This window comes from Arachis stenosperma, chromosome 6 (genome assembly GCF_014773155.1).
Source record: "Arachis stenosperma cultivar V10309 chromosome 6, arast.V10309.gnm1.PFL2, whole genome shotgun sequence".
Taxonomy (NCBI): Eukaryota; Viridiplantae; Streptophyta; class Magnoliopsida; order Fabales; family Fabaceae; genus Arachis; species Arachis stenosperma.
In genome coordinates, this window is record NC_080382.1 from 69363182 (window position 1) to 69378048 (window position 14867).

At 39.7% G+C, this 14867-nt stretch overlaps 1 non-coding gene across 1 annotated transcript; it reads left to right on the forward strand.

The window, feature by feature from the left end:
- Positions 1-11865: 11865 nt before the first annotated feature.
- LOC130938485 (small nucleolar RNA R71) lies at positions 11866-11973 on the forward strand. The gene has a single exon (XR_009069647.1). It is a non-coding gene; the product is annotated as a small nucleolar RNA R71 (small nucleolar RNA).
- The last annotated feature ends 2894 nt before the right edge of the window (positions 11974-14867 follow it).

The window sequence follows — 14867 nt, forward strand, 5'->3', positions numbered from 1 at the left end:
ATCTCATGATTTTGAGCATAGCTTTGATGTGTTTGGTTGATTAATGATAGGTGAAGAAGGCTTGGAGAAAGGTTGAAGCAAGAAGGAATGGCTAGGAGGAGGAGAGGACAAAAAGTTTGAGCAAAAGTTTGCCTCAAACTTTAGCTCAAACTTTTGGAATAAGTGAAAATGAACCAGGAAGCAAAAAGCTGGACCAAAAGTTAGCCTCAAACTTTTGCACAAACTTTTGGGTGAAAAGTTTGCCCCAACGTTAGCCCCTAACTTTTGGGCTAACGTTGGCACATGCAAAACTCTCCCTGGGCACCAAAAGTTTGCGCCAACGTTAGCCCCTAACTTTTTGGCTAACGTTGGCGCATGAAAATCACTCCCTTGCCACCAAAAGTTTGCGCTAACGTTAGCCTCTAACTTTTGGGCTAACGTTGGCGCCATAAGTGCACTAAGCAAGGCCAACGTTGGAGCAAAAGTTAGACCCCTAACTTTTGCACCAACGTTGGTATCAGCAAAAACATGGAGGCTGATATGAAAAGTTGGAGTAAAAGTTTGCCTCAATATTTTACTCAAACTTTTACTCAAACTTTTGCAACATTCAAACCCGGTTCACTTGGTTCACTTCGGTTCCTCTCCAAACTCCAAAAGCAATCAACCAAGGCCTCTCTCAACCCAATTCCACCAAGAGCAAAGGCCCAACTCAAAGCTTGAAGATCATTTGAAGAAAGTGTATAAATAGGATAGAATTCAAGTTATTCGGCAGTTTTTCTTTTTAGTTCTCATAGGGAGCTTTCCCTTTTAGTTTTTATAATAGTTTTCGGAGAGCCTTTGGTATTGAGTGATCTTTAATTTCTTAGTCTCGGGGAAGGAGAATCCATTTCTCTTCCTCTTAGTTTTATTGCTTTTAATTTCAATTACAATTGTCTTGGATCTTGGGTTGGAGAATTGAAGAAATTCTGTTTCAATCTCATCCTTGGATCTCTCTGTTTATTTACTGCTTAATTGAATTTCAGTTTCGGTTAATTACTCTTCATCTACTTTCTTTGCAATTTACATTTCCCTTGCAATTGTTCTTGTTGGATCTAGGAAGGCATTGAGATCTAGACTTAGTTTTCTAGTCTCTGGGTCCTGAGATCAGATTCCAAAGTTTACATTCTGTTTTTGCTTTTAATGTTCATTTACTTGTTTTGCTTCAGATCCGATTCAACCCAAACCCTCTTTTACTCTTCTGTTTGATGCAATTTAATTTTCCTTGTTTAAATTCTGCAAATCCAATCCCCAATCCCCTTTACAATTCCAGCCGTTTACATTCCTTGCACTTTAGGATTCCGCAATCTACATTTCTTGCATTCTAAGTTTTAGCCATTTAATTTCTTGTTCTTTAAGATTCAGCACTTTAATTTCTTGCCCTCTTTAATTTCATGCAATTTACACATTCCCTTTACTTTCAATGCAATTTAATTTCTGCAAATCACAAATCACTCAACCAAATCTTGATTCGCTTGACAAAATCAACCACTAAACTGAAATTGCTCAATCCTTCAATCCCTGTGGGATCGACCTCACTCCCGTGAGTTTTTATTACTTGATGCGACCCGGTGCACTTGCCGGTGAGTTTTGTGTCGGATCGTTTTCCGCACATCACTAACCAAGTGACATCTTTCGATTCATCAATGGCCCCAAATTTCACTTCTTCTCCCATCTCAATGAAGCTCGATGACGATAATTTTTTGAAACGGAAGGATCAGGCAGAGTCCACGATTGAAGGCCATGACCTGATTCATTATATCACCGGGGAACACATTCCAGTATGAGTCATAGCCACAGGAGAATTGAATCCCGATTTTGCAATTTGGAAGCGACAAGATGCACTTCTCAAGTCCTGGTTACTTGCCTCGATGACAAAGCCCTTCACAACTCGGATGGAAGGTTGCATTTAATCATTCGAGGTATGGAAAAGATTAGATGATCATTTCTCCTCTCAAATTAGGGAAAAAACTATGCAATTAGAGCACAAATTAAGTAGTGTTCGAATTGGAGCCTCTGTAAATGACTATCTGTTAGTGTTGAAGGGAACAATTGATGCGTTGGCTTTATTCAGAGAACTGATGCATGAAAGTGATCATATGAATGTGATTTTAAATGGTTTAACCGAAGAATATGCACCAATACTTACCTCAGTGGTTGCACGACATGTTAGTATCTCCGTAGGTGAATTAGAAGCAATTTTTTTGGCCATGAAAGCATGCTAGACAGATTTCGAAAAGAAAAATTATTGGTAAATATGGCTTAGTATTCGCAAAGTTACAATATGAGAGGTGGTTTTAGAGGAGGCACCATAGTCGGTTTTTGCGATGGTGGCCGGTCATGAAGAGCAGGAAATAATTCCTATACTGACAACAGGTTCAGTGACAATTGGTTTGATAATGGAAATGGTTACAGCAGGTTTGGTGATAACAGATTTGATAGTGCAAGACTGGGATATGGTGATGGTTTTTGGGTCCAATAGTTATTCAAGGTTTGTGCACAATGAGAGGCAGCAAGGGTATAATGGTGCATCTGGTTCAAGACCATTCAGCAACAATGGTATGAGGCAATCTCACAATAAAAGACCAATTTGTCAAGTTTGTGACAAAGTTGGGCATACTGCTAAGACATGCTGGTATAGGTATGATAGAGAAGACAGCTCCAGCTCTTCTTCTCAACATGACTATTCCAACTCACAGGGTGTACAAGGCTCGCAAGCTCATCTAAGTCATGTTCTGGCTACTCCAGCAATGGTTCAAGATCAGACTTGGTACCCTGACCCAGGTGCAACTCATCACATGACAGCTAATCGACAAAATCTGATGGAAAAGGAGCCTTATGCAAGAAGTGGCCAAGTCATTATGGGAGATGGTTTAGGTTTGCATATCAATCTTGTTGGGAAGTCTTATCTTAAAACCGATTTGAGTACTACAGAGTTCTTGCTTCAAAAATTGCTTCATATCTCTGATATAACCAAAAATTTGCTTAGTGTCTACAAATTCTACTGTGATAATAAAGTATTTTTTGAGTTTCATTCTGATTTTTGCCATGCGAAAAATCAGGAAACTAAAGAAGTTGTGATCAATGGAGAAGTTGAGCAGAGAATGTACAAATTTGTCAATTTCAAGCCCTCAAATGCAACTACTGATAGTTTTCTTTCGTGGCCTAATAGGCTAGGTCATCCTTCTTATAATATAGTATCTAATGTTCTGAAATCCTGTTATATTGTAGTTGATGCCAATAAATCCATCTGTCCAGCCTGCTGTATAGGGAAGTCTCACTAATTACCTTTTTAAGTCTCAAATACAGTTTACACTATACCCCTAGCTTTAGTTTACACAGACATATGGGGACCTACCCCAATGGCTGATTCCAATGGAAACTTCTACTTCATAAATTTTATTGATATCGTTAGCAAGTTTGCTTCGATTTACTTAGTTAGATCACATTCCCAACTCAAATCAGTCTTTAAATGCTTTCAACAAATGATTGAGCTGCAATTAAATGTTAAAATAAAAATGGTGCAATCTGATAATGCTACTGAATATGTGAGCTTGTCCAAAGATTTATAGATGTGGGAAATTCTTTATCTTTTTCATGTCCTCATGAACACCAGCAAAAAATGGTGCTGTTGAGTGGAAGCATCGACATGTTGTTGAAAAGGGGATGACCATGTTAGCAAGAGCTGGTATGCCAATCAAGTATTGGGGGGAAGCTTTTAGCACTGCAGTGCATTTGATCAACCTGTTATCCACGTCTGTGCTTGCTAATCAGTCACTGTATGAGAAATTATTTGGCAAAAAGGCTGATTACTCCAGTCTTCGGGCTTTTGGCTGCTTATGCTTCCACACTTGTGGCCCTACAACAAGCATAAGCTGGAATTCCGGTCTTCCCCTTGTGTGTTTTTGGGGTACAACAGCTCCCATAAAGGTTATAAGTGCCTTACCGAGCAAGGAAAGTGATGCATGGAAACTTGTCTCTCAACAAATTTTCCTTCGGCAAGTATACCGAATTATTGTCAAGTAAAAACTCACAATAGAGTGAGGTCGAATCACACAAGGATTGATTGGTCAAGCAACTTTAGCTAGAAGAATATGCTAGTTGAGCTAAACAGAATTTAGATTGAGATGCAGAAATTTAAATGACTAGAAAGTAAATAGCAGAAATTAAAGTGCAGAATCTTAAATGGGGAATTGGGGTAATGCTCATAAAAGTAAATAGCAGAAATTAAAGAGAATGGGTAACATCAGAAATGGGGAGATCATTGGGTTTATGAGATGTTGCAATTCTCCGGATTAAGTTCATTTTCATCTCTTCCTCAATCAATGCATTCATTGATCTCCTTGGCAATCTTAAGTGATTGAATCCTAATTCCTTGGTAATCCAATCTCTCAAATCTTGATCAATAGCCAATTCCTTGGTCAATTTCTCATGAGAAGAGATGAAGTATGGTCACTGATTATACTACATACATTTCTCAATTCAAGTATTGAGGGGATTATAGTCACATATCCATCCCAACCCAAATTGGTCCAGCATGAGAAAGCAATTCTAGCATGATCTCTTCATTCCTCTTCCAAGGTTCCGAAGAGATCCAATTATGGAGAGTTTCTTTTCCAAGATAACTAACCAATTGAATTAAGATTGAAAGCTTTCTAGTAAAATCAAGAGAAAAGATAGAAGAAGAAGAATGAAAACTAATATTGATCCATCAAATTACAGCAGAGCTCCCTAACCCAATGAAAGGGGTTTAGTTGTTCATAGCTCTAGGAATCAAAAATGGCAGAAAAGAAGAATCCATGCTAGAAGTACAGAAAAGTAAATATGCAGAGAGTAGTTCTCCAAGATGCCAAAGTTTCAAGCTAGTTCAAAACTACTCCTATATATACTACTCTTCATGATCTTCTAATGAGTTTTTCAAGTCTTGGATGTGGGCTTTGGACCTTGAGTTGAAGCAATTCTCATCTGTAGTGGGCCCATCTTGCAGAGAAATGTGAATTTAGGCTCAGGCACTTAGTGAGATTAATCGTGGAATATATTTCTGGGTGCGAGAACGTTAGTGGCATTCACCTTTTCCACTAACGTTCCACCCTTATATGCCCACGTTATTCTCAACGTTAGAAGTCTTAACGTGACTTCTAATGTTCCTTCTCAATTCTTGGCCAACGTTAATGGGACTCACTTTTCCCATTAACGTTGGCTTGTGCCCCTTTTCGCAAACGTTAATGGGAATCACTTTTCCCATTAACGTTGCTTGCCTTTTGCCCCCTACGTTAGGTCTCACGTTAGCTTTAGCTAACGTAGCTCTTAACATGGGCACCTATCACCTTCGAGAGCGTTAGTGACACTCACCTTTGTCACTAACGCTCTAATTGCCTTAATCCCCTACGTTAGAACCCACGTTAACTAAGTTAACGTGGCTCTTAACTTAGTAAAGAAGCCATCTTCCAACGTTAGTGACAAAAGTGAGTGTCACTAACGTTGGTTCTTTGAACCCCACTCCACGTTAACTTTCACGTTAACAATCTTAACGTGAGAGTTAACGTAGGCAATGAAAATGATTCAACGTTAGTGACAAAAGCGAGTGTCACTAATGTTGGCATTGTTGGTCCTTGTCCACGTTAGAGTTCACGTTAACTTAGTTAACGTGACTCTTAACGTGGGGCATTGCCTAGTTTCCCAACGTTAGTGGTGTTCACTTTTACCACTAACGTTGAGGAGAAACGTTATTGGAGTTCACGTTTCTCATTAACATGGAGTCCTGCTTTCCTTCTACGTTAAGTACCACGTTAACTTAGTTAACGTGGCTCTTAACGTAGGCTATGAATGGCTTCGCAGGCGTTATTGGTGATCACTTTTCTCATTAACGTTGCAAGCCAATTGCCATCCCACGTTAGTAGTCACGTTAACTAAGTTAACGTGAATGCTAACGTGATTCTTCCATGCTTCATTTGTCCTGAAATCAAGCAATTAAAGTGCATCAAAGCTCTAGCCAAAATCATGAGATTATGCATCATTAAAATATCATGTAATTCTGGCAAAAATCTCATGAAATCATGCAAAAGTCACAATAGTTGCTTGAATGAAGGTGTAAGTGTATTTTCACCCAAAACTTGCATTGTTTACTAGAAAAATGCATGAAACTACCCTAAAACAGTAAAGAAAAGGTCAGTGAAACTGGCCTAGATGCCCTGGCATCACAACACCAAACTTAAAGCTTGCTTGTCCCTAAGCAAGTACTGAAGCATAAGAAAATTGAAATAAAAGAACAAGAAGATAAGATGGAAATAGCATTCATGGTTCATGGAGTTTCATGCATAGCGACTTAGGTTCTTTCCTTTTAGGTTTCAAGCCTTTATCAAATCCCTAGTCACTCTCTTGATTGCATCCCTTGAGGCTTCTTTCTTATTGATCCTTCTTGCTAGTTGCTTTGTAAGAGGGCGACTTTTTATGATAAGCTTTCAGCCAACACTCCCAAACAAGTTGGTTTTTAAGGTGCTAGGTGTTAAGACACCCCTAAGGACTTACTCCCTCAAGTCTCTTTCCCTCATACATACACACCACAGGCACATGGTTTGTTATTCTTTCTTTCTTGAGACCTTGGTGTCCAGCACCTCTTTGGGTTACTAAGTGCTCTGTAACAAGGGTTACTCTTGATAGTGGACTTTCAGTTGATAATCCCGGATTAGTTAATCCAAGTTACCAAGTGATAAGGCACCCCTAAGAGCTTATTCATCCAAGTATATCCCTTGTACATAAACACCACAGACACATGCCTCAGTTTCAAAAACCCTTGGTGCCTAGCATTGTTTCTTTTTGTGTTCCCTTTCTTATTTTCACTTGTATTACTCTTTTTCTTTTCTTGTTGGGATCTTATTATTTAGCTAGCCTCAAGGAATGTGTCTCATACTTATGACTTAGGATGGATAGTTGCTTTCTTTCCTTTCTTGGTGAACCAACTTAGCTTACTAATCATCCTACCACAAACACTTAGAATGCACTTCACAAAATGACTCCATTCTTGTTCTTTCCATAACATTTTCTTTTTGATTAACTTAAAGAGACAAGCATACATGTAAGCAAGATGACAGTGAGCATTCAAGACATTAGGCTCAATAACATAGACCTAAGCAATGAAACTTAAATGCATAATTGAAAATCCTAAGCTACCATGGAAGCATGTTCTATTTCATACATGATTTTCCTTATTTAAAGCTTTAAAAAGGAAGGTAAACTAAGAAGGAACTTCACCACCTTTCACTTGTTGGTCTGCTCATTCTCTTCTGCTCCCTTGGAATTCTCCTTGATTACTTGAGTCTCCATTCCCCTTACGCTTCCCCATCAACTTTTTTCAGAATTCGGCATCCTTCATCTTCTTCTTTAATGCTTTCTTTTGCTGTTTCACCTTCCCTTCTTCTTGTTCAGTTAAGTTCTTGCGAACTGCCTCATAATTTGGGATGTCCGGGTGTAGGTGATGCATATGCTCAACCACATAGTTTAGCTTTGCCTGAGTGTTGATGCTGAATTCTTCTCGGTGCAGTTGCCTTCCTTCATTTAGCACACTGAATTCGTTGAATGCTTTCATTTGATTCATCTAGCGTTGGTTGAGTTCCTGGAGGCGTTTATCTTGACTTTCTTGCCTTTCAGACACTCGATTGAAGGCTTGAGTAAGCTGGGAATAGTGCTCTTGTTGCTGCTCCATTAGCTATTTCTGCCATTCCCTCTGTTGATTCATCCAATTTGTTAGCATTTCCTCTTGCCGATCCATTCTCTGAGATTGAAGTTGCAGTTGTTGTTCTTGTCCTTCAATGTATAGCCTTGACAAATCATCAATGGCTCCTCGGATGTGACCCAAGTTGATGTCGGTTGGGTCATGATATCCTTCTTGATGATATTCTGTGGGTTGGGGTTCTTCTTGGAGAAGCTCTTCCTCTTGTGCCTCTTCTGATGTCCTCTTCCTTAGATGGGGTCTTTTCTGCTGTTGAGCTGGGGTCACATGAGTTATGCATTGGAGTGTAAGTGATATCCCAAGACCTAGCCAAGTTGGATTGCTGTCCTCAAAGACTACCTTGGCTTTCTTGCATAATCTAAGGATGGTGCTGGAGTACCAAAGTCTGGCACCTGAATCCTTTTTCTCGGCTGATTCTTGGATTCCTTCATCTATAATTTCGTGCACGTTAATGCTTCCACCCTTTATCAAGCAATGTACCATGGTAGCTCGAGTGATATTGACCTCAGAATTATTTGCTGCTGGAAGGATAGATCGTCGCACAAGCTCAAACTAGGCTTTGGCTTCTGGGATGAGGTCTCCTCTCCTGATGAACCGGGGTCTCTTATTTGCATACCTTTCCCAGTCAGATCCCACAATGCATATATCACCCACAATCTCCTCTAATTCATCATTGTCGGCACCTTTATCTATTCTTTCTTGTAACCAAGCTCAACAAAACGTGGGGATTTCAAATGGAGAACTCTAATGATTGCATTGGGGCTAAAATCCACCTCTACTCCTCTTACATAACTCTTGAAGGTGGGGGCTGTGGTCTTATCTTCTCTAACCACATTTGCATAAAATTCTCTGATGAGGTTTGCATTTGCCCTTGCTTCCAGGTTAGTGAGCTTTTCCCAACCCCTCTTTTCAATCTTCTCCTGAATTTGTGGACACTCATTTTCATCGAATTGAAAGGTTGATTCGGGTAATATTTTCTTTTCCTTTATTCGCTCAAATTCGAGCTCATGGAAGGCTGTTTTGAATTTCTCGGTGTCGAAGGAGGGCTGCTCCATTGGTTCTTTTCCTCTTTGCCTCTTGACGTTTGATGCTGCCATGAGTGAGAATTGAATATTAGAGGCTAAGGGGTTGAAGATGGAGTTCAGTTGGGTTGAAGTAGAGTGAGTCTTGAAGAAATGAGTTTTGAAGAGAGAAAAGAAGAGGTGAGTGTATAAGGTGCGCGTGAAGTGTGTATGGCCGAGAGAAAGAAGTGAAAAGAAAAGAATGGGGATACAGGGGTTGTACGGAAGGGTTGTGTGAAGGGGTTTATATATAGGGATGGCAATTGTTGAATGGTGTGGATTGATGGTGTTGTTTTGATAGTGGACGGTTAGGGTTTTGAGATTGGATTATCACATGGATCACCTCTTTTATGAGGGTCTTGGTTCGGTCTCCAAATTCATTCATTCTCCATGTTGCATGGCAACACCTCCAAGGACATTCCCTATGAAGACAAGTGTAAAATTCCCTTGGTGTAGTGGCCGAATCTCCTTGTATTAATTGTCCTATCAATTACTATCAATGTCCTTTTTGATTCCCTATATACAAGCAGTAAATGCAATGGGTTATTTGAACTTTTTGGTGGGAAAAAGTGTGAACTATTAAAATGTTTCTCTTTCTTTTTCTTTTTCTTTTGTTTCTATTAACTAAATGCTTTCCATGAAAACAATTCAATTAAACATTAGACTCCTCATGCATGCACGTTGGTACACCGAACTTGTTTGTAATCACATGGTGCAACAAGTTTGGGGAATGAACTTTCCTCATAAGGTGTGTTTAGACCACACTTGGTGTGCTTTGAACACCAAACTTATCATGTACTATACATTGCATGTGGAGGGAATTTATATTAATTGTCAAAGTTGGATTGAAACTCCATGGAAATTGTCTTATTACTATTATTATTTGAAATTTAAAGAGAAAGAGTTATAGAACATGGGTTGCCTCCCATGAAGCGCTTCTTTAGCGTCACTAGCTTGACGTTTGGTTCTTTGTCAAGGTGGTTGATAGTGCTTGAAGCCCTTTCCTCTTGCAGTGAATCTATATCCGTTAGCTTTGTTGACGAGCTCCATATGCTCTAAGGATAAGATTTTATTGATAGTATACACAGGAGGTAGCTGAGATGGAATAGTGGGCAGGTGAGGCGGTATAGATGGAAAGTATGTAGAAATAACTTTATCACTTGGTGAGAAATTGTCTGTAGGAATTTTCTTATTTCTCCATCCCTTTGAAATTCTTTTCCTTGTTTCCATTGATGTTTTCTTGTTTTCTATGGATTCTTTCTCCAGGGGAATCTTGTTATTGATCTTGCATGACTCTGGTGGGTCTGGTTCCTCTTGGATCACCTTTGAACATGGCTCTTTCTGACTATATGGCTTCTCAACCAATGGGGCTTCCAATTGTGTTGTTTGTGCTTCCTCGGTTGGCTCTTCTATCATCTTATTGTCTTTGTGATCTGCTCCTTGTGAGAGGTTGTAAACATTGAAAACGAGCTGCTCATCATGTATTCTCAGCATTAACTCTCCTCATTCTACATCTATGAGTGCTCTAGCTGTGGCTAGAAAGGGTCTTCCCAAAATGATGGGGTAGATAGGATTTTCATCTATTTCCAAAACAACAAAATCTGTAGAAAGATAGTAGCTCCCAACCTTCACCAACACATTTTCAACTACTCCTACTGCTTGTTTTTGGGTTTTGTCCGCCAATCTGATAATCACATCAGTAGGAGTTAGTTCATTGATTTGGAACTTTTTCATGAGAGAGAGATGCATTAAGTTGATGCTTGCTCCCAAGTCACAAAGTCCTTTGTCAATCATTGTTTCTCCTATGGCACAAGGAATGTGGAAGCTTCCTGGATCCTCCTTCTTTGTGGGTGTTCCTGGTTGAATGAGAGCACTACAATCTCTGTTCATCTTGATTGTTTGTCTACCCTTCAATGGACTTTTTCTGGCTAGTAGCTCCTTTATATACTTGATGTAGAAGGGCATCTGTTGGAGGGCTTTAATGAAGGGTATATTTACATCTAAAGATGCAAACATATCAAGAAACCTTGAGTACATTCTCCCTGCTACACCACCTTTAAACCTGTGGGGAAAGGGTACATATGGGTTCAATGCCTCCTTTTTCTTTAGCTCTTCCTTGCATGTGAGTGGAGTTGCACAGCTTCCTTCCTCTTGACTTTCCTGTTGGTTATTTTGGAGGTGTTCTACCCCATTCATACTCCCCTCATGACTTGTGATTATCATTTTGCATTCTTCCCATCTCACTTTCTTTGGTTCTCCTATTGGATTCATCTCTGTATCACTGGGGAATCCATCAGTGGGTTTGGGAATTTGTTGAGATAGATAGCCTACTTGGGACTCCAATCTCTTGATGTTTTCTCCTTGATTCTTGATGTTGGCTCGCACTTCTTCCTTAAACACCTTGTTGTCTTGGACTTCTCTGCACATGTTTTCAAGTAAAGCCTCAATCTTTGAAAGCCTATCATCTGTGGATGATGGTGGGTTGAGATTAGGTGGTTGAGAAGGTTGGCTAGATGGATGTTGGTAATATCTCTGTGAGGTATTTTGATGAGTGGCATTGTTGTTAGAGTTGAAGTTGGAACGTCTCGAATCTTGTCCTTGGTCTTGTTGGTTTCCCCATCCAAAGTTGGGGTGATTTCTCCATCCAGAGTTGTATGTTTTAGAGTATGGATCATGGACTTGTCTAGGTGAATTTCCCATATAGTTGGCTTGCTCCTAGTCACCTTCTTCTCCTATGTTTACTCCTTCATGAGTTGGTGATGAGGTGATGGCTGCTGCAACTTAGTTCTCTTCCACCTTCTTGGTAAGATCTGCTAGCTACTTGGTGATCATCTTGTTTTGGGCTAACAGTGCATCCATGTGGTTCAGCTCCATTACTCCTCTAGTGTTACTTCTTTTAGAAGCATAGAAGTAGTCATTCTCAGCAACTGTTTCAATGACATCTATGGCTTCTTCAACCGTTTTCTTCTTGTTTAAAGAACCTCCTGATGAATGATCTACAGCCTTCTTTGACTCATAGGAAAGACCTTCATAGAAGATGTGAAGTTGAACCCACTCATTAAACATCTCTGGTGGGCATCTCCTTGTCAAGTCTTTGAATCTCTCCCATGCTTCATAAAGTGTCTCACCATCTTGTTGCCTGAAAGTCTGCACCTCAGTTCTTAGCCTATTAATCTTTTGAGGAGGATAAAATCTTGCTAAAAACTTGTTCACTACCTCCTCTCAATCTGTCAGGCTTTCTTTTGGGAAAGATTCAAGCCACTTTGTTGCCTTGTCCCTGAGTGAAAAGGGGAACAAGAGCAACCTATAGACATCCGGGTGGACTCCATTTGTCTTCATTGTGTCACAAATCCTCAAGAAGGTGGTCAAGTGTTGGTTAGGGTCTTCTTGAGCACCTTTTCCAAATGAGCAATTATTTTGCACCAAAGTGATGAGCTGAGGTTTTAGCTCAAAATTGTTGGCATGAATGGTGGGTTTCTGAATGCTGCTTCCACAGTTTCCTGGATTAGGATTGATATAGGATCCTAAGACCCTCCTTTCATGCCCAACCCGGTTTGCATGGCCTTCTCTGGCATGATTATTGATGACAAGTCATCTTAGCTTAGTTTCACTAGCCTTTTTCTTTGTTTTTATTAGGTTTTATGCACTTTCTTGCATTCTAAGTAAGTGATTTGGAATGAAAATGCATAACTTTTTTGAATCAAACAACCACCATATAATTGATGCTAAATCATCAGGTTTAGGCTAAATTTAATTGCATTTTAATGATTTATAAACCTTGTGAATTTGGTGATACTTTGATTGGTTGTTTTGATTAATTGTAGGTGAAGAAAAGAAGAAAAGAAGAAAACGTGGCCTAAAAAGTGTGGCTCAAGAATGAAAGTGTGGCAAAGAAAGGAGGAAGTGTGGCGCATGAAACCTTGAAGCTCACTCCAAGAGCACCAATGCTCACTAAGTGAGCGCTACACTCACTCTCATGGGACCAAGGCACAATGCTCTGCTCACTTTGTGAGCTGAGCACAATAGGAAGCCAAGAAACAAGGAGAAGAAAAACAATGCTCAGCTCACCAAGTGAGCATTGTCGAAAGCATTGAAGAATAATTCAAAGAAAATAAGTTGCAAAGTGCATGCTCCAAGGCTTGAACCCATGACCTAAGGGGAGGGGGGAAGCGCTACTCCAAAGGAAAACAAGCTAAAAATTAGCAAAATGCTACCTCTAGGAGCGCTACTTCCTTTACAAAGAAAAATTCAGCACATGCTTCCCATGGGTTTCGAACCAAGGACCTCCCCTTGGAAGAGCCAATGCTCAGCTCACTTAGTGAGCAGAGCATTACACTTGGTGCACCACACACAAGCGCAACACGGGCCAGGGAGTGGAGCGCGCACCAAGACGCGGGCCAGCAGCACAAGATGCGCACCAAAGTGGCACCAAGGCACCAATGCTCAGCTCAACTTGTGAGCTGAGCATTCCCCTGATGCTTGGCACGGTACAAGGCAAATACACACAAGGCCTCAATGCTCAGCTCAACTTGTGAGCTGAGCATCCTCCTGGGAGCACATCTCAACTTGGGCTAAAATTCAATTAAAAATCCAACTTAATTCATTTCTTCACCAAATCAAAAGCCCATCCAAATCCCAAAATCCAAGAATAGAAAGTGTATAAATAGGAGCTAGTTTGATGTAATTAGGACCTTTTTTTTACTTTGGAACCTCTAGACTTTTTTTTTTCTTTCTTTTATTTTTAGAACCTTTAGACTTCATTGGGAATTCTCCTTTTTACTTGCATTTTAATTTTGAACTTTGGAATTTTTGAGAGAATTGGGAAGGAGAATTGATCTCTCTTCTTCCTTGTTCTTGCTTGAGCACTCTTTACTTTTCTTACTTTGAATCTTGGGTGAAGGATTGAAGAAATTCTGTTTCAATCTCACCTTGTGATCTCTTGTTTTACTTTTATGCATAATTGAATTTCAATATCTATTTACTGCTTCATCTTCTACTCTTTCTGCAATTTACTTTCCTTCATTTCTTTTGCAATTGCTCTTGTTGGATCAAGGAAGGATTTGAGATCTAGACTTGTTATCTAGTCTCTTCCACTCCTGAGATCTTCAACCACTTTCAATTTGCTGCAAATTAAGCACTGCTTCTCTGTTTTAAATTCTCCAAGGCATTTCACTCTTCTGTTTGTGACCCACTTCAATTCATTTCATCTTCTGCTTTTCTGTTTGTTGCAATTTACCTTTGCTTGCTTAAATTCTGCAATCCCAATTCCCAATCCCTTTTAAGTTTCAGCCATTTACATTTCTTGCAATCTAAGTTTATGCACTTTATATTACTTGCATTTTAAGCTTCAGCTTCTTTTACTTTCCTGCTATTTAATTTACTGCAATTCTCCCCTCTCCCTTTACATTTCAAGCAATTTAAATTTTTGTCAATTGCAAACAACTCAACCAACACTTGTTTCGCTTGACTAAATCACTCACCAAACTAAAATTGCTCAATCCTTCAATCCCTGTGGGATCGACCTCACTCATGTGAGTTATATTACTTGATGCGACCCGGTACACTTGCCGGTGAGTTTTGTGTTGGATCGTTTTCCACACATCAATTATGAGCTTTTTCTTCATGATTGTTCTCCAAATTCTCTTCCATGTTGGGTTCAAAATACTCTTCCTCTTCCTCAGCACCAACAATTCTTTTTCCTCTTGCTTCCCTTTTTCGTCTCCAAAGGGTTCTCTCAGGTTCTGAATCAAAGGATATTGAGATTCCTTCTCTTCTCCCTGTCATACTGATGCCAGGGCATCTTGGCCAGTTTCACTGACCTTTTCTTTACTGTTTTTAGGGTAGTTTCATGCATTTCCTTAGGAAATAAGCTAGTTTTGGGTAGATATTCACTTACACCCTAATTCAAGCATACATTGTGCATTTTACATGATTTCATGAGGATTTTGCATGAATTTAGTGACAGATTGTATGTTGCATTATCCATGACTTGGACTAGAACTTTGATGCACTCTATTGCTTGATTTCAGGACCAAAGGAAGCAAGGAAGAACCACTTAGCAG